The sequence below is a fragment of the Pholcus phalangioides genome, unplaced genomic scaffold (genome assembly GCF_987345545.1).
Source record: "Pholcus phalangioides strain wild (caught in Gottingen) unplaced genomic scaffold, Ppha-v1.0 ptg000007l_1, whole genome shotgun sequence".
NCBI lineage: Eukaryota > Metazoa > Arthropoda > Arachnida > Araneae > Pholcidae > Pholcus > Pholcus phalangioides.
Genome location: NW_028301600.1, coordinates 2,847,509 through 2,867,743, shown reverse-complemented (window position 1 = coordinate 2,867,743; position 20,235 = coordinate 2,847,509). Strand labels below are relative to the sequence as shown.

Sequence of the window (20,235 nt, the reverse complement as noted above, 5' to 3'; positions counted from 1 at the left end):
ATTTCATTCAGTTTCTGTGAATGGTATGATAGTTAGGGGCCCGTATGTAGGGATAGTTTTTTTATAATCACCCTGTATACATATTTTTTCTCTTCCTTTGAATATTTCTATTTGTTTAGCTGCCAATTTGAGCCAAAGTACATTACAATGTTATTAGGTTTTCTATTTGCATGAAGGTATAAGGCAATGAGATAACATTTATCAGACAAAAAATATAAAAAGGCGATTGTAATTTTTCACACTTGCGAAGGTTTCGCAAAAAGTTCAGAAATTATATATATTGTAGGTTATTCAGTGTGTGTGCAAGACATAATTTATGTGATAGTGTCTAGGTATGTTATTAGCAGGACATGTGAAAATGAAATGAAGCAATCAAACGATTTCATAATGCTAGAAAAATATCATTTTCATTATTTCAGACATTTTTACATATTGATATATTTCATACTTTTTGTTAGTGTTGTTAGTTATTTGGTACTTCGATTGGAAAAAGTTCATTATTATAGGTGCATTGAAAGAGAAACTTTTCTGGAAGAGATGTTTTTAGTTTTTGGTATTTGATATGTGTTTTTAAATCTTGCAGAGGTTCTATTTGTTTTTCTCTGTAACCATTCGTTATTTCTTGTTAAGAAGTTAATCATTCTGTAAATATATAGCTGTCTGATGTTAAAAGTATGACTATCTATATTATTGTTTTCATGATATGTGTCCATTATCATACTTCTTATTCTATTATATATGTTGCTTAGTTTTTCAATGTTAGTTTGGTATGCACCTCCTCAAGCACATAAGCCATATGTAATTATCGAGAAAACCCAAGCATAGAAAATATCTTTTAGAAAGTCTGCTTCTTTTCGGTACTTCAATCTATATATCAGGTTTGTGTGTAATCTGAGTTTTTTGACAAGTTTGTTGCAATGAGCGTTCCATTTTAGGTCATCTTGGATTATTATTCCTAGATATTCATACTCGTAAACTCTTTCTATGACTTCACAATGACAGTTATGTTGTTCCTGTGGGTGAGAGTTATGGATTTATTTCACATTTAAAATTGAATCTCATTCATTTGGTAATCATTTGGCACGTTTTTTTTTATTATTTAGTTAAATATTCTAAATACAGAAAATATTCTAATAGACTTCAACAATTGTTATTTCCATAGGTCTAAAACATGATTAACTAGCAACGTAATTAACTGGTGAGTAGGTGTGCATTGGCGTTGCAAAGGGGGGGGGGTTGGGGTTCTAACGCCCCCCTTGAGCTAAGATTATAGTGTTATTTTGCAGGAAAAAACTTGAACCCCCCCCTCGAGAAAATTCTGCTTACGCCTATGTAGGTGTGGAATTAATATGTGGTTAGTATTGGAACTATTTGACCCATTTACCAAACATTCTTAACATAGGAGAGTAGATCAGATACATCAATTGTTTTATATGGCATTGCGAGAACACCATAGCCAGATTTATGGCTTAGCTCCCCTTTTTCCATTCTATTCTAGTTTTCTTGATGACCCATCCCCAAATTTCCCACCTTGACTATAGCCAATCAGCCCTCCCGGTTGATATGGCTAAGCTATCTGTAATGTATTCAACTCAAAATGCCTGTGAATAGATACAAAATCATTATTGTTTTGTAGTTATGGATTAAAGATGAATAAAATACATGAGTTAGTGTTAATAATTTATGCTGTGAAACTTTTCAGTGTGGTCATTTCTAAACAACAGCAACATTTTCATCGAACAGAATGCATCTTAATGGATTAACAGTAAGGTTAACCAACCTCCTAACAAGGATTTTCAAATAACTGCCACTTTTGGACATGAAAATGAAAGGAAAGTTATTCATTTCTGATGAATGGGTTGTTGTCACATCCCAGTTCCTGTGAACTTTAGAGTCAACTCAAAATATGAACTCAAACATATATCTATAATTTACAGAATTAGCAATAAATTTTTATGTTTAGAATTTACAAATATTGATTCACTAATTTTCAATGCAAGTCGCCTTGCTTCGTGGTTTACTAATCTGTATTCCCAATCCATGGAGATAAGTTCAGCATAATGTATGGTCCGTGTCGACAGCTCCTTTTCTTTCTTGAGCCTTAGAAGACGAAGCAGCTTTGAATGGAATTTCGGAAAGTTGAAGTAGGGAGAGCTACCTTCATAACTCCAAGACTTTAACACCCTAGGTGGAGTTGGAGAACAACTAGTGAAGCAAGTAGATAGCGAAAATGTGAGAGAACGTGTTTGAGATTATCTTGCTGCTGCTGCTATTTAAGCAGCCAGCCACTGTAGAAATGGCCCAATGATGAGGATCATTCACCTACAGCAAAGACCGATCACTTGACTATATATGCCATATTTTGTATATCGTATGCATTTCTTTCACCATTTTGGAAATACAAAGTGGCAACAGCAAGCCCGACACCATATTTCAATGCAAAAAAACAGACAACTGAACGTCTCATGATGACTACATCACTTTTGTGACAAATTCACACAATCAGGATCATGAATGAGCATCATGAGACAATTCAACACAACAAGAGTCTAGGTTTGAACTCCATATCAATATTTTTAATTTAATAGAATTAGATCAGACAGAATTTAAGTTATAGATTTTTACAAAATTAAGAAGAATTTGATTTCGCCACAAGTCTCTATCTGGGCCGCAACTAGATACTTGGTCAGTTAGGGGGGGGGGAGCACACATTTTGGCTCCCCCCCCCCCCTGTAATGTTGAAGGAGAGGTTAAAGGGTGAAATTTGCACATCCTCTCTGGTTTGGTCCCCAGTGCACGAAACCCACTTGATCTCCCTTAATTGTAGTTCTGGTCTCTATGCCTCTCTATTATGTTGATCTACAGTACAGTCCATAGAAATCAGGCCATCCTGATGTATGACCAGAGTTCATTGAGTACTTTGAGATGCTAACTCTTCAAGTAGAGTTGTGACATGAGCAGTGAAACAAGTGACAAAGATACAGTGAAGGGATCAGCCGATCCTGCTGTTGCTATATATACAGCCAGCCTGTCACAATAGAGATGATCCAACGATGGGCATCCCCCTCCACAGCATAGACCAATCACTGATCACATTTGTTTTTTGCATGTTGAATAAACCACTTACATCATTCTAGAAACATCGTATGGCAACAGTAATCTCTATGGCATGTTTGTTTTTAGCATAAACAAACAACCAGGTGTGCATTCTCTCGACAATGATGCAGCATCAGGTTCGATCTCAAGCTGACATTTTGTCTTATCAAGGTGAAAAAGGAAATATTTAATAGATATTCATAATTTATCACTCTTATTTTGAGAAATGGGGTGGGTCCCTGTCCACTCACATGAGATTCGTTTCTGTTAACCATGTTCAACGATCTTGGACTGACACCAGATGATTTGACTCTCCATACCAAGCATGGGTGGAGATGTGCCACCCCTGCCCAAGCATCAATGTATGAGCAGACTGATCAAATATATATGAATTGACATAGTCATCATCCTGCTCCCCACCCAGCCTTTGAAATTTCTGCTTATGATGCCAAGGAGAAATTAGAAATAATTAGTGAAAAATATTGATGATATGACGTGTTTACATAATGGTTGATGATGGTCTCTTGTAACCTTCTCGGTAGAACTGGGTTAGTTCTAATCCCATCGAGCTATCTGTAAAGCATGTTTCATGCCTGGGTAAACAAATGATCTTGATGACGTTGCAGAATTTGGATTTCATCCTGGGAAGTCTATATATGAGCAGTGCCGCAACTAGGGGGGAGCAGGCGGGTCTTGTGCCCCGGGCACTGGACCCGAGGGGGCGCAAATTTCATTCGGAAACCTCTCCTTCAATATTACAATAGGGCGTCAAAATGCGCGCTTGCCCCGGGTGACCAAGCATCTAGTTGCAGCCCCGTATATGAGACATTGTGATCTCGATACGCGTGCAGATAATTGTTGGACCTCCTGGAGATTCCTTATAGTGAGCATGATTGCTGATAAAATCTGTTCACTGGGTCATCTCAGAAAGAGGACTTAGCGCTGTCAGTGAGAGTGTTCCATGTTTTTCTTTACGTAGCTGCAAAAAAAACAGATTTCTGTGACTAGCATTAAATTCAATCAAAGTTGAATGTTTAATCAAAAAATTGTTGAGAAATGTGTTAAATGAAACTTAATTGTCAACTGCTCAATACTTAAATGTTTGAATAAATGATTTCTGATGAGAAGAGTTTTAACATTTCTCATTTTTTCTGTCAACTTCGGACACTAAATGAGGATTCTAGTAGTGTATGGATTTCGTGTGTAAAATTTGGGCTCTACCAGGGCACCTGTTTTCAGTAGGAACCACACCAATGATATACCCTAATCAGTGGGGTAGCCAGGTTTTGGTACATGGGGAGCAAAATTGTGAAAGGCGCCAATTTTTTTTCGTGCTTAAGGCGTAAACTTAAAATTATGCATTAGTGGAAGAACTTTAAATTAACCAATTTAAAAAAAATAAAGTTTATTTCGTTTTCAGTGGATGTTATTTTTCAAATTAAGTTACTTACCTTTCAATTGATTAATGTATTTTAATTTTTTAATTAATTTTAAAGAATGTAAATTCCATTTTATGTTTTGTGTACTTATACAAATGCATGCACCAAAAACAACTGGGTAGTCACCCTAACAGGTAGTTTGAAAAAAAATTTAGATTAAAATATAAAAAATGATAGGAGAATATGAAATAAAAAGGAAAAAAATTATTTTCCCTTTCTCTAAAATTATTCCGAGATATGACAGTATAGAGAAATCTTCATGCTTCCATTTAATCGCTTTTATCATGTAACACACTTATCGTAAGCACGTATCACATGTACACTACTTTTACTCAATCGTGCATGTACTTCCAAGACATTTCTCTTATGGAATTAATTCTCTCTAACAAATTAATGCATGCCGGAAAGTATTTTCTTATATTATGCATGACCATAACGTATATAAGATGTCATAGTTATGCATGGTTTCGATTCAAGAAGTTTTGCCATCTGTCTTCCATATTAGAAGTAAAACTGGCAGATGCCTGAAGTTTCGTGTTATGCAAATACCACGGTGAAAGCCTGCCTGCTCTCTGCGAGAAAGCTTTCCAAACGAAAGATAGGTTAGCATTCGTACCTAGAAATTGAAAAAAAAGGAAAAAAAAAGACTCGCTTCAGTCAACCGCGACTGTGCCACTAGTGGGGTTCCAAACCGGTATGAATCCATCATGATGCCCACATGATCGCAGTGGTTATCACATACTACTAGATTGCAGACGCACAAGCGGAGGGTGGCCTGAATCCAAAAAGGTTTAGGAACCACTGCTTCAAACGAATTAGTGTGTGCCAGAAATTGTCACATGTGTCCGTAATCTATTTAAGTATCTCTGAGGCGTGTTCGAAATGCCACTGCTCATCTTCTGAATCAAAGTGAAAATGGCAAGTGTATAAATCAGTTGAAATATTTTTTATGTTCTATTATCTACCGGCTTCCTTTGGAGATACTATTTAAAGGGGAGTTCTCTCTCTCTCTCTCTGCTCGAAGTTGAAAAACTTAAAAAGGCATTGTGCAGATTATATGTATATTTATTTCTAGTGAAATAAATTCATACGATGTGTTTTATAACAAATCAGAGAAGAATGAAAATTTGTGAGTGATGAATGGTACAGACTAGCGCAGGGGTTTTCAAACTTTTTCCATCTGCGGTGCCCTGTTATTTTAATCAATGTTTGCCCATGGCTCCTCAAAGCAGTTTAACAAAGAATCTCATTGAAAAACCTTCCGGATGCTTCGTGGTGTCCCCGACGAAGGTTTTTCGAAAATATTTTTTGTTAAACAGCTCTAGGGAGCTGACGGAGCTCGCGGATAAGCATTGAATAGGGGAAAGGGGCACTTGGGGAGGAAAAAGTTCGAGAACCCTCCGCGTCAGGCTATTCTGCATAATGATGAAACAAACAGTGATTCATAAAAAAAGAGAAATTACACCATAAAAAAAGACAATGTTTCTGAAAAAGTCACATTTTGACATGAAACTATGCACTCTATCACCGTATAATATAGTACAATATATTATTATACAAATATAGGAGACTATAATTTCCTCTCCCATTCTCTGCATATCAGAACGCTATTCACAAAAGATTATAGGTTTTTATTTACCCACTTTTTAGAGCTCAAAAGCCCATAGCTGTTTCCCACCTTTTCCTAGTATTTGACACTGCCCTATTGCCCTATACACAAGCTAGTAGCTTTTTCCAGGGCACCTGCAGATAACGTGGCATTTCTAGGCACTATGAATCTAGCTAAGTTCCCCCATACACAAAGTGGCATTTCTAGGAGCTCAAACTCTACCTAAGGCACCCAAAGAAAAGGTGATACTTCGTGGAGCTTGAATCCTAGCCATTACTTCATAGGTTCATGGTCTGTCCAGCCACTGTGGTGGTCGAGTGGTCATGGTGACAGACTCGCATCGCGAGGATCCAGGTTCAAACCCCACCTGCGCCACAGTGGTGGTTGGCTCAAGTTGGTTTTCTGTGGTTTCCAACTTCAAGGTGCCGATCTCCTGTTAAAAAAGTCTCGCCACAGAGAGCAACAGGCGTACAACGTAACAAATATTCAATCATTACACTTCACTCACAATTTGAAGTATAGATGGCAGCACTGAAATATCAGGCACAACACTAGCTACACACTCAGACTGTTAGGTGCGCTCACTTTGTTCCAGACTCTGCCACGAAGCTGGGCTGGAAGAGATCTCGGCAATGGGATAAGTCCGGTGGCAGAGCCCCTGGCGTTCATTCAGTGGTCTGTCCACAATAGGTTCCTGTTCCTAATTTCTTCAATAGGCACCTTAGTCAATGCTCTTGGTGGCCCTTCAGAACAGAATGAGAATTTCGTGAACGCCATATCGTCATACCTATGAAAGGTATTTCTAGGAGCTCTACCGAGAACGATCAATAGCAAGAGAATAAAGTTACAGCTAGAAGCAGGCAAGATTATGCCCTTTAATAAAGGTGGGGGACAGAGGCTGATCTGAACATGCTTCAAGATGAAGAGCTTGAGAGAAATTGTCAAAAATGGTAATGAAAACTTTCACTTTCTTTTTTTTCCTTCTCTTAAGGATTAGTACAAACCTAGTCACTGTGAAACTGCAAGAGGCTCAAATATAAATGTACATGTTTTTTCCTTACGCATAATTTTAGTCAATGAAGGTAGAAAATGAAAAAGTCAATATTTTTCAAGTTTTTTAAAGATCAAAAGTCATTTAGAAAAATAGGTGCCAATGTAGGCAAAATTTTGATTGGGAAGAGCAATCGCTTCCTCTGTTCCCCCCGGCTATGCCACTGGTAGCGCATCCAAGAGAATGGGGGGAAGGAGAACTATATTCCTGACTCCCCAAGTTGATATCATAACCTCCACTTTTTTTTTTCCTTTTCTTAAGGGTTGGTACAAACCCAATCACTGTGAAACTGCAAGAGGCGCAAATATAAATGTAGATTTTTTTTTCCTTACTCAACATTTTAGTCAACGAAGTTGGAAAATGAAAAAGTTAATACATATTTTTTTTCAAGTTTTTTTTAAAAATCAAATTCATTTAGAAAAATAGGCGCCAATGTAGGTAAAATTTCAATTGGGGGAGCAATCGCTCCCTCTGCTCCCCCCCCCCCCCCGGCTATGCCACTGACCCTAATGTTACAACGAATCCTAAGTGAGAGCTGTTGGTTACTTTCATCCCAATTTCGAATGGCTGGATAGTTGATATTGATCAACGACTGGTCTGGGAAGAAAAGGCTTCTGGCAAATGCTTGAATAAACCTTGCACACCCGGTTGCTGTTCACCTTGCTTGTGTGTCCTCTGACATTAGTAAGAGGTGTATCTAGAAGGACTCCCTGATTCCTTTGATGTGTTATGCATGTCATCCGACATATGAAAGCTATATATTCATACAGACTTCCCTATTTCTCCCTATCTGTCATTTGTGTGTCAATCAGCACGAGAAGGTGATGTGTCAAATGTCAACTCTCTGATTTAGAAAGGTAGCACACAGTGACGTAGCCAGGTTTTGGTACATGGGGAGCAAAATTGTGAAAGGCGCCAATTTTTTTTCGTGCTTAAGGCGCAAACTTAAAATTATGCATTAGTGGAAAGAACTTTAAGGTTCCCAATTTAAAAATATCAAATTTATTTTGTTTTCAGTTGATGTTATTTTTCAAATTAAATTAATTACCTTTCAATTCATGTATTTTAATTTTTTAATTAATTAAAAAAAAATGTAAGTTTTATTTTATGTTCTTTGTACTTATACAAATGCAAACACCAAAAGCAACTGGGAAGTCACCCTAAAAGGTAGTTTGAAAAAAAATTTAGATTAAAATGTAAAAAATGATATAGAATAAGCATAAAAAGGAAAAAATATATATTTTCTCTCTCTCTAAAATTACTCCAAGATATGAAATTACAGAGAAATCTTCATACTTCTATTTAATCGCTTTTATCACATTACACTCTTATCTTAAGCACGTATCACATGTACACTACTTCTGCTCAATCAAGCATGTTCCAAGACATTCCAAGACATTTCTCTTATGGCAGGGTTGGTAAAAGAACCGGGTTTTTTTTGGTTTAAACCAGGTTTTTTTGGTTTTAACCGTTTTTTTTGTTTTAAGTAGTATTAACATTAAAAACAATAAAATTTCTGAAAAATCATTCAAACTTCTAACAGTTAATTAAAATAAAATGTTTATTAATGTAATTAACACTATTCCCATATTAATTAATCAATAAATATTTCTTACATCTCAACTAAAACCAACTTTTGCAATTTAATTATTTTTTGCTTAACTCAATGGATTACTTTGTGTTTGAAAAAATTCTTTTAATGTTATTATTAATCATATACAGGCTATATATACAGATGTTTTCTCCAGTTACTTTCAGTATGCTTAATTAGAAAGCTATTTTGCAAAAACTATAATAAAAATTAAGTGAACATAATATACTTAATGAAGCATAAATAATGCAGATTAATTAATGATGATTTACGATATACAGGGTGATTATAACTAAGGTTCTGATTTTAAAACACTGTAAAAAAAAAACGATTGTCAGAATGACTTGAAAATTGACATGAATATTCCTGAAGAAATAGAATTTTATAAATAGAATAAGTATAGGGGGAAAAAAACAAAAAAATGTAAAATTAATGACATCCAACACGTGGGAAATTTGCTCACAGAATGGAAACAATAGGCAGTCATGGCAAAATAACCTAATTATAGCATTACACAATTACATAATTCACAAAAACATCACAAAAATCAAACAAATAACTATAACTTACTCAAGGAATAACTTACTCACCGTGTTCTGCCTATGAGGTGAAAGCACAAAAATTCTTGTTCAACAACAGATCAGAGTATGCCATGGTTATGATGTGGATGCGTTTGCAATTCACCTTTATTAAACCAAACGCTCCTCCACATTAATATTCCTGAGGAACTTCTAGCATACAGGGGGATACGCTGAAGCTTGTAATTCACCAAAGTTTGCAATCCGACCACTTTTCGTAACATTTTGAGGTACCCCCCCACAGCCAGAAGTTGCAAGGGTTAAGGTCAAATTAACTGATGGCCGGCCAGGTGTCGTGCCATCCTGTTATTGTCAAAATGGGTCTTCAGCAGCTGGTATTGCAACACTGTAAAAAAAGAACGTTTGTCAGAATGACTTGAAAATTTACATGAATATTCTGCAAGTCAACTCCTGTGTTGACATTTTTGTTCTTGAGCTCTATAATTTTAATTAATTTATATACTTTTTGCTGTTGTTTTTGTGGTTTCACGTTCGTTTTTTTTTTTTAGTTTGGAAGTAAATTGTGATATACTTCGAACTAATACAGTCTTTTTTATTGCACGAACATATGCTACTGGGAGCAAATTGTTCTGTTTTTATTTAAGTCTAGCTTGCAATTGCAGCATAAAGTAGTGTTTAATATACAAATACTGGAATAGTTAGGGTTAAGATCGAGATGACGGACGAGTGCCCTTTGTCGCCTATTGGAAGCAAGGTCTTCAATGGTGAATTCTACAAGCATTTGGATGAAATGACCCTCCTGTTCACAAGAGTCTGTGATGGGAAAAGGGCAGAGGCAGCCAAGAGAGACCGGTTTCTCTTACTGAGGAATGAAATGATGAAGCTGTATGATGAAGTCCATGTCGTAGGAAATGAACGTTCTTTGTCGGAGGTTGCTATCACTGAGCCGCCGCCTAATATCCATGAAACTGCTAATATTTCAGAGATTATTGAGAGAAACTTTCAGAAGTTTGAGGAACGTTTTAGTAGACTAGAGAGCATTGCCCAGATCATTCCCGGAATGCAGTCAGAGATAGCTAACTTGTCAAATGCTATGCGCTCAAACGTGAACTCATCTGGAACAAACAATTGTGAATCATTGCCAGAGCCTGTTGCTACCGCTTCATATGCCCAAATATTGACTGATAATTTGAGGGGAAAGGAAAATTTGTCAAATAACAACACGTTTCATGCAGTCCACCCTCGCTTGAAAGTGGATGATATTAATCAAGTACCACCTAACCGTTTACAGCGATCCAACGTCGCAACTGGGACTGATCGGCGTAATGAATTCAGAGTGGGAATGTCTACGACGTCGCAGGTGCGTGTAGTGCCGACGGTTCGCAGACGTCGGTTGTTGGTGAACAGATTTGCTCCAGAGACATCTATCTTGGAGGTACGTCACATACTGCAGGACACGCAACTCGAGTACGACTGCGTTAAGCTGAATACAAGGAACTCAAACAACTATGCATCTTTTTTACTAACCACTGTCAATAGTAATTGGGATTCATTGAGTGATCCATTCCACTGGCCATCTGGTATACATATCAAAGAGTTTTTTGGTATTCCCAGATATCTTCTGGAGGATCCGGCTGGAGATTGTACTATAACAGAAGCATTGCCCGGTCAGAGGGACACCTCTAATCAACAATGACTGTACGGACAAGAGTCATCGTCAATTTCTTCAACAAATGAACACGCATCCGATTCTGAATCAGGAGTTACAGGTATATTCATGAACCCCAGAAGTATTGTGAATAAAATTGACGATTTGCGTTGCTGCATTCAGTCATACGAGGTCGACATTCTGTGTATAGCAGAGACTTAGTTACATCTATCAGTTTCGTCTTCCTTGATATGTCTACCAGGATACGATATTTTCCGATACGACAGAGAAACTACTGCGGGAGGAGGTGTATGCATTATTATTCGCTGCAGCCTGAAACCTAAGCTGGTGAACGTGCATAATGGAAATCAAGATGTTGAGATAATATCGGTGGATATAAAAAGCGGAAATAGGAAGTGCAGGCTTATTACGACGTACGTTCCACCAAATAAAGCATGTAATTTAGATCATTGGTGTGAGTTTTGGAGAGAACTAAGGCATTACTGTTCTGCGTGCTTTCCTGTGATTTTGGTCGGGGACTTCAACATGCGGGGAATCGATTGGATAAACGGGAGATTCTCATCTGAATTGGAGTCACAGTTCATGTCAATATCAGCAGAACTAGGCCTTGTTCAGTTGGTCGATTTTCCCACGAAAGGGGAAAACTTCTTAGATCTTCTGTTTGCTACAGATCCTTCGATGGTCTATGACGTATATGCACTTCCACCCTTCTGCGACAGCGATAATCCACCGCACTTGCCGATACACTTCTCATTGCATATTGCAACAGGATTAGATTGCCGATCAACACTAAACTATCACAATGCAGATTATCCACGATTATCAACTATTGTAAAAGATCTGCAGAACCAAGTACTGGCTGGAACTATCTCAGCTGCGGATGCTTTGCCAGCTCTATTTCTGTGGTCTCGTGAACATGTTCCCCGTCAAATGAGATTTAGAAAAAAAGATAAGGTTTTACGAATGCTAAACAATAGGAAATTGCATGCTTGGTGTCAATATAGATCAATACCTAGTCAAACCACTAAAGAACAATACAAGGTCATGGCTAGGAACTATGCAAATTTCGTCCAAGAGAAAGAGTCCATCTCCTCAACCTCTGTAAAAATCATGATCGGAACTTTTTCCACCGAGATGTCCGCAGTAGACTTCGTGTATCCCGGGACATACCAACGCTAACTGTGAATGGCGCCACGATAACGGAAGAATATGAGAAAGCAAACGTTTTTGCGGACATATTTTCTGGTTCATATAATTTCAGTTGTTCTGGTTGCGACCATCGTTATCAAGGCCTTATGAATGATCATCCCTTCTTTCGTGACATGTTCAGCACTCAGACGATAAAAGCCATCATTGCTTCTCTTCCTGATCGATCATCTCCGGTTCCTAACGGAATACCCAGTTGTTTCTAGAAACGTCTTTCAAACCCGATATCTTCTCTGCTTAGCTCCATCTTCACATCCTTCTATGACTACGGGTCTATCCCATGCTCTTGGAAATCTGCAGTTATTAGTCCAATTTATAAGAATAAAGGCTCCAGGGCACATCCGAATAATTATCGCCCGATATCATTAACCGATATATCCTGCAAAATTTTCGAGAGATGCATCGTCAATCAGTTACTTCCATTTGCCGACGAGATGGGCTTAATCCCCTCAGTTCAGTTTGGCTTCATTCCTGGCCACTCCTTACCAGTGCAACAGTTGATTTGTCATGATATATGGGAGAGTGCTATACTATAGACTCTGGACAAGAGATTGATGTAATTTACGTCGATTTCCAAAAGGCATTTGATAAAGTAGACAGATTGCTACTACTGAGGAAGCTAGCTTGCATGGAGGTTCCTGATAAAGTTGTGAGGATCAGGTTTGCGTAGCCAGCGTGATGTCTAGAGAATGTCAGGTGCCAAGCAGAGTTGTCCAGGGATCAGTGTTAGGCCCGATCTTATTTACTTTGTGCACTTACGATATTACTCAAGCTGTGACACCCATCTCTCTATTGCAATTCGCTGATGACGTGAAGTTATTCTCTCCAGTGGAAAACACTAGGGGCCTAAGAATTGCATGCCAACAACTTTTCCAGTGGAGTTGTCAGTATAAGCTACCTATTTCATCATCAAAAAGTGTATCAATTCATTTAGGTAGACACACCGATCCTGAATATTACCAACTAGGTAATGAAACGTTACAGCAATTGGATACATGCGTGGATTTAGGTATTGCAATGAGCCGCATTCTGGATTTCACTGATCATTATCATGGCATAGTCTGCAAAGCTAATAGAATTTCATATATGTTACGTACGGCATACCGTAAGTGTGATGCGCATACGTTGTCATATTATTTCTGTGTGTACGTTTGCCCGACTCTGGAGTTCTGTTCGCAAGTATGGAGCCCTTACAAAATCAAGGACATACAGCTCCTCGAAAAGCCCCAGAGGTCGTTTACTAAATGAATACCTGGCATGAGCGGTCTATCTTATTGCCAGAGACTTCAATTTCTGGGTTTACACTCACTGGAATGGCGTAGAATCGCTGCAGATCTGAAGATGTGCTAGAAACTAGTCCACCAAATTGTTTATCTACCATCGAGAGAGCCTTTCTTTGAGATCATAGACAGGCGAGTTAACCTACGTAGGCATCGCTTCCAAATAAGAATACCAATGGCTAGAAGGAATTGCTTTTTCCATGGATATAGATGCCGTGTGGCAAGAATATGGAACAGTCTTCCATCAGAACTTGTATGTGCCTCCTACGCAAGATTCGCTTCCACTATTGGGGATTTCGACCTGACTCCGTATGTGAAGTGCTTCCCGTACTGACTATTATTTTTTTTTTTCTTCTTCCAGTATAAGTGCATTTCATGCCTTCTGGGGTTATTGTAAATAAATAAATCTTGATAGAAGTTATTCTATCCACACACTGATGTTGTGGAAGTGCCGAAATGATGTGGTTTCACAAAATAGATTATACAGCTGGCCAAATACAGCATCATCTACTTGCACATTTTACACTTTTTTTCTTTTACGAAAGAAATTTCCATTGCTTCAGGAGTACCCATGCAAATTTTCAAGTCATTCTGACCAATACTTATTGTATAGTTTTGGAATCAAAACTCTTGAATTATAATCACCCTGTATATAGCTGATTATTTTTCATAAATCTGTTACTACTATACAGTAGAACCTTGATTAACTGGGCTTAACCATGAAAGTATAAAAAAACTGTTGAATATTAAGGATGGGTGATATACAGTGTGAGATGTGCTACTTCTTATGGGAAAGAAAATTAAAATGTCTGTGAGGTAATGTAACTACTAGTACACTAGTCTTTGTCCTTTAAGGACAGCTGGTGTCTTTATTGGATTATAGGACCACCTGCCCCTAACATGATGGTGTCACTACTGTTGCTGCTTCTTTGTGAAGGGAAAAAGAAACCTTGTGAGATAATACACCACTACCTTTACCAGGTGTACAAGTATGAAATGCGGATTTTTTTTCAAAAAAAAACACGTTAAATTCGGAAGAATGATAAAAAGTGTTTTATTCAAAGTATGCTCTATTGCTTGTTATATATTTCCCCCATCTTTCCTGAAATTTGTGAATACCACGCCAGTAAAAATCTTCCCCTTTTGCTGCGAACCATTCATGATTAAATTTATAGACTTCTGTGAAGTGTGGTTCCTGCCAAAATCAGTAGCCAGAGTAGCCGCCATTGTTGGAGATCACCGCTGCCACACGCCTCGGCATTGATTCAAAGAGACTTTGGATGTATTCTTGGGGTACAGCAGACCAAGCAGCTTCCACGCGTTGCCAAAGTTGATCTGGTGTGGCAGCTGGGGATGTAATCTGGGTCAATCGTTGAGCAACCATGGACCACATGTTTTCTATCGGCGAAAGATCCGGAGAGCGAGCTGGCCAGGGAAGCAATTCAATCTGGCGATTGACGAAGAACCTTTGGACAATGCGTGCCATGTGTGGTCGCGTATTATCCTGTTGAAATATGGCTGTGGGCAAGCCCTGAAGGTAAGGAAGAACAACTGGCTCCAACACCTCGGAGATGTAGCGCTGGCTTTTTAAAGTACCGGCAATGCGTACTAGAGGAGTGCGAGAGTGATATCCAATACCGCCCCATACCATAATACCCGGTGCAGGACCAGTGTGGCGCGGTGCATAACGCAGCTGTTCAGCATCCTCTCTCCACGGGACAATTTCATTCCATTGTGCCGTCCACATCCTTCTTTCATCGCACCATTGGCGGCGTGCAACGTATGTCTTTATCTGCCAATGAACAAAACAGTTTCGAACAACTATTTATTTCTATTATTACAAATTAAAACATTAGTTAAGACATCAATTCAAGGGCAAACCCTTCACTAGTAGGAAAATCGCAAAGTATACTTATAGTGAAACGACTGGGGCAGAAGTGACACTCAGCTATGGTCTTCAAGAAACGATGCTCGACCACAGATGTCAGTAGAATCACACAGACTTCGGCGACGAACCCAAGGCGTCAACGAGGCGGCGGAATCGGATCACGGACGTCGACAGAACCACACTTTGTCTTCACCGATCAATCAGTAGAAGTCAGATGACGGATATCGTGACGAACCCAGGGCGTAGTAGATGAGGCGATATTATATCACGAACACCGGTAGAACCACACAAGGTATTCAGCGATCAAGTGATGGAGTTCAGTTAACGGATATCTCTACGAACCCAGAACGTTGACGAAGAGGCGTCATTAGATCGCAGACATCGGCGTGCTACATGTTGATTTCGGCGTTCAAGCGGTGGAGTCCGATGGTGGACGTCGTGACAAAAGGGTAGCATCAGATTGCAGCGTCATACGAGGAAACTATCAGATCACTGCTATTGACCATGCCAGCCAACGCCAGATCGCAGTCGGCAAGATCTACAAAGGCATTAAGATCGAGAACGGACACCAGCAGACATCCCTGAACGGCATTCTTGGAGAGCAACTGACGGGAACTTACGTGACTGGAACATCGGACCAGCTGAGTTGTTCAGATGATTAGCGATTCTAGCGCTATGAGACTGAAGAACGATTTGAAGCACGGACGTGATTATATATAGCTCCCAAATCACTAAGCATGCAAATGAGGAGTAACGCACATGCGCCCCCATCGACATCGGCGTTCCAAGCGGCAAGTTCGGAAACTAGTTTCCCTTTCTTCCTAAAACAGTTCGTGACACATCGGCACCGAAAACGTCCGTAAGTAACAAGTTTGTTTAGTCGACAGGAAATAATTATAAACATAAAGTATATAATAGACATAACACAAACTCAATAATAAAACATAACACATGCACTACCATAACATCAGGGGCAAAGGTCAGGCGAGCGTCAACAAGGCTATGTTACAGGCGGAGACGTCTGTGGTTCTGCGTCAAGGGTAGACGAAGCAATGGACGTCTTGCGGACAGACCACTCTGCTGTAAACGGCGTCGAATGGTACGCGCAGACACTGGATGATGCGGTACAGACTGAATGTGCTGTGCTATGGTTCGTGATGTGGCTGAGCGATCCGTCACTGCCATACGCACAATACGCCTGTCACCACTTGAAGTGGTGCACTGAGGTGGATGCGATCGAACACGTCGGTCCGTCATACCCTCCTGCATCCAACGATCACATATCCGCATTACAGTTGTTCGGTTTCGACCAACACGACTACCGATTTCCCTGAAAGATAATCCCCAATTTCGGTAGGCCACTATCCTTCCTCTGTCGAACTCGGATACTTGATCAAAAGATGATCGCTGTTTTCTATGAGGCATAATTGATCGTTTTTTTGAAAAAACCACAAGAAAAACACAATTGCCGTACTTCAAATCGTCGAAATCTCCAAGCCTTAAATAGCGCTTTGAAGTGGCGCCACAGGCGCGCGTGATGTGCGTCTGCGCTGAAATTCTAATCATTTGCATATCTCACCTCCGCTAATGCATGTTGTAAATTTCATATTATTTGCATGCTTCCTTCAGGGTGTTGCATTTACGGTGGCCAGCAGTGTATTTACGTATCTCTGAGGTTTGTTTGTAATGCCGCTGCTCATCTTTCGAATCAAGGTGAAAGTGGCAGGTGTATGAATCGATTGAAATATTTTTTGTTTTATTATATACTAGCTTTCTTTGGAGATAATATTTAAATGAGAGCTCTCTCTCTTTCTGCTCAAAGTTGAAAATCTTGAAAAGGCATTGTGCATAGTATATGTATATTTATTTCTAGTGAAATAAATGCATGTGATGTGTTTTAGAGCAAATCAGAGAAGAATGAAAATATATGAGTGATGAATGGTACAGACTAGCGCAGGGGTTTTCAAACTTTTTCCATCTGCGGTGCCCCATTACTTCAATCAATGCTTGCCCATGGGTCCCAAAGAGCAGTTAACTAAGAATCTCTTTGAAAAGCCTCCTAGATGCTCTGCGGTGCCTCAGACAAAGGTTGGTGGTGCACAGTTTGAGAACCCTCTGGACTAAAAAGTTTTTGGATTTCCCCCCTTGTAATTTGACCAGAGGGCCTTCGGGTTAAGTGCTGGCAAACCTCACACTGCCGTAGTTCATATTAGAAAGTATCATAAGCCCCCGGATAAGCGCTACTTGAAAAACAATAGAAAATCTTTGAAGAATAGACGAAGTTTCATGGACACTTTCTGTTTTTCTGAAATACTATATGTATATATCTTCAGTTACTTTCTAACTTTCCTCGTAATACATGGACAATTCCAGGTGCCTCAAGTACAAAAGGGACTTCATGAAGATGAGATTCAGTTAAAATTTTCGAGAGAGAGAGAACTGTTAGGCAGGCATTTTTTTTTTTCTGAACAGGTAGAGGGCCTTAGAAAAGTCCCTTTGATGCTCGTAAGACAACCCTGCGTAGACCACCTATGTGTTGTTGTGGAAAATAAAGAAACAAATAACGCCCGGAATTCTGCTTTAAAAAGCGATGAGTATATATAGTGTATTTATATTATTTCAGAAATATTCAACGGATTTTCAAATTGTGTGTGCTCATGGCTCATTGCCACCCTTTTTGAGGGAATGTCTCAACTCGTTAGTGTATTGATCATTCAGTTTTTTGTAGTGGGTTTTTTTTTTTTTTTTACATTAGGCCAGGGGGTTCTCAAACTGTGCACCATGACACCCTGGTGCCCCTCCAATCTTCGTTAGGGGCACCACAGAGCAGTGACCCTGACAAAGGTTTTTCGAAAATATTTTTTGTTAAACAGCTCTAGGGAGCAGGCGTAGCTCGCGGATAAGCATTGAATAAGGGAAAGGGGCACCTTGGGTGGAAAAAGTTTGAGAACCCCCCTGTGTCAGGCTATTCTGGGCAGTCACGAATAAATTATGATGAAGTCGGCGGCCATGGGTGCCAAAAGTTTAAGAAACACTGGATTATTGGAGGGGAGATATACATGTCATGAGTTAACAAACACACCGGCCATAACTTATTCCAAGGAATAATTTCTCCGATTCGGCACACTGCTGTATATGCATAATCATGAAACAGTGATTCTCATATAAAAGAGAAACTACATCATAAAAAAGACAATGTTTCTGAAAGTCACATTTCAATATAAAATTATGCATTATCACTGTATATAATATAGTACAATATATTATCATACAAATATAGAAGACCATAATTTCCTCTCCCATTCTCTACATATCAGAGCGCTATTGACACAAGATTATAGGTTTTTTATTTACCCACCTTTAAGAAAAACTCTTCCATAACCCCCCTTTGTGCCTCAAAATCTTGGGTTTTTTACGGCTCAAAAGCTCATATCTGTTTTCCACCTTTTCCTAGTCTTTGACACTGCCCTATACGCAAGCTAGTAGCTCTTGCCAAGACACCTGCAGATAACAAGGCATTTCCAGGCACTATGAATCTAGCTAATTCCCCCATAAACAAAGTGGTATTTCTAGGAGCTCAAACTCTACCTAAGGTGCCCAAAAAAAAAGGCGATACTTCTTGGAGCTTGAATCCTAGCCATTACTTCATAGGTTCAGTGGTCTGTCCACAATAGGTTCCTGTGCCTAATTTCTTCAAAAGGCACCTTAGTCAATGCTCTTGGTGGTCCTTCAGAACAGAATGAGCATTTCGTGAACGCTATATCCTCATACCTATGAAAGGTATTTCTAGGAGCTCTACAGGGAATGACCAATAGCAAGAGAAAAAAGTTACAGCTAGAAGCGGGCAAGATTCTGCCCTTTAATAAAGGTGGGGAACAGAGGCTGATTTAAACATGCTTCCAGATGAAGAGCTTGAGAGCAATTGTCGAAAATGGTAATGAAAACTTTCACTTTCTTTTTTTTCCTTCTCTTAAGGATTAGTACAAACCTAGTCACTGTGAAACTGCAAGAGGCTCAAATATAAATGTACATGTTTTTTCCTTATGCATAATTTTAGTCAATGAAGGTAGAAAATGAAAAAGTCAATATTTTTCAAGTTTTTTAAAGATCAAAAGTCATTTAGAAAAATAGGTGCCAATGTAGGCAAAATTTTGATTGGGAAGAGCAATCGCTTCCTCTGTTCCCCCCGGCTATGCCACTGGTAGCGCATCCAAGAGAATGGGGGGAAGGAGAACTATATTCCTGACTCCCCAAGTTGATATCATTGGTTGGTGCGATAATGTTTGAACTGTAATATTTTATTAAGACTTTAATGCTAAAATTTTTGAAATGTTGAAAAAAATTAATTTCTGGAAGTTAACTGCAAATGTTAAAAATAAATTAATCATTGTAATAAATATTGTTCAAGTTGAAAAACGTGTGTTGATGTTTTCCTTATTTTCATCTGTCGATGATTTCATTGAAAGTAACTAATTTTAAATCAATAAGCTATCCATACTTTGATGAGACAACCATAATTTTTTTGTGCGCGATATGTATATTGTTTTTTTATCGCTCTTATTGGGTTGCTGTATTTTTGATGTGGTTTAGATATTTATTCGACATCCATATTTTTTTATGGGCATCTTTTTTCAGCCACCTCATCAGGGATTTTGCCTGTTGTGGTATTTGTATTCGTGAACTAAACTGATAATGCATCGAGATGTTGTAAAATGAGCTAATCAAATCACAAATGGATGGAGACACTTATAATCTTAATAGGTACACAACATAGTGTAAAATAAAAAGATATCCCGTCTCATTCTTATAAATTCTCATTACAATATACTGTATTGTGCTGTTGGTCAGTGCCAGTCAACGGTTAGTT

The 20,235-nt window shown here is 38.8% G+C and overlaps 1 protein-coding gene across 4 annotated transcripts in view; it reads left to right on the top strand.

Annotated features, from left to right (window-relative positions):
• LOC149084792 (xaa-Pro aminopeptidase 1-like) overlaps positions 1–20,235 on the top strand; it is a 537,471-nt gene that overhangs the window by 150,253 nt on the left and 366,983 nt on the right. The gene's annotated exons all lie outside the window — the stretch shown is intronic.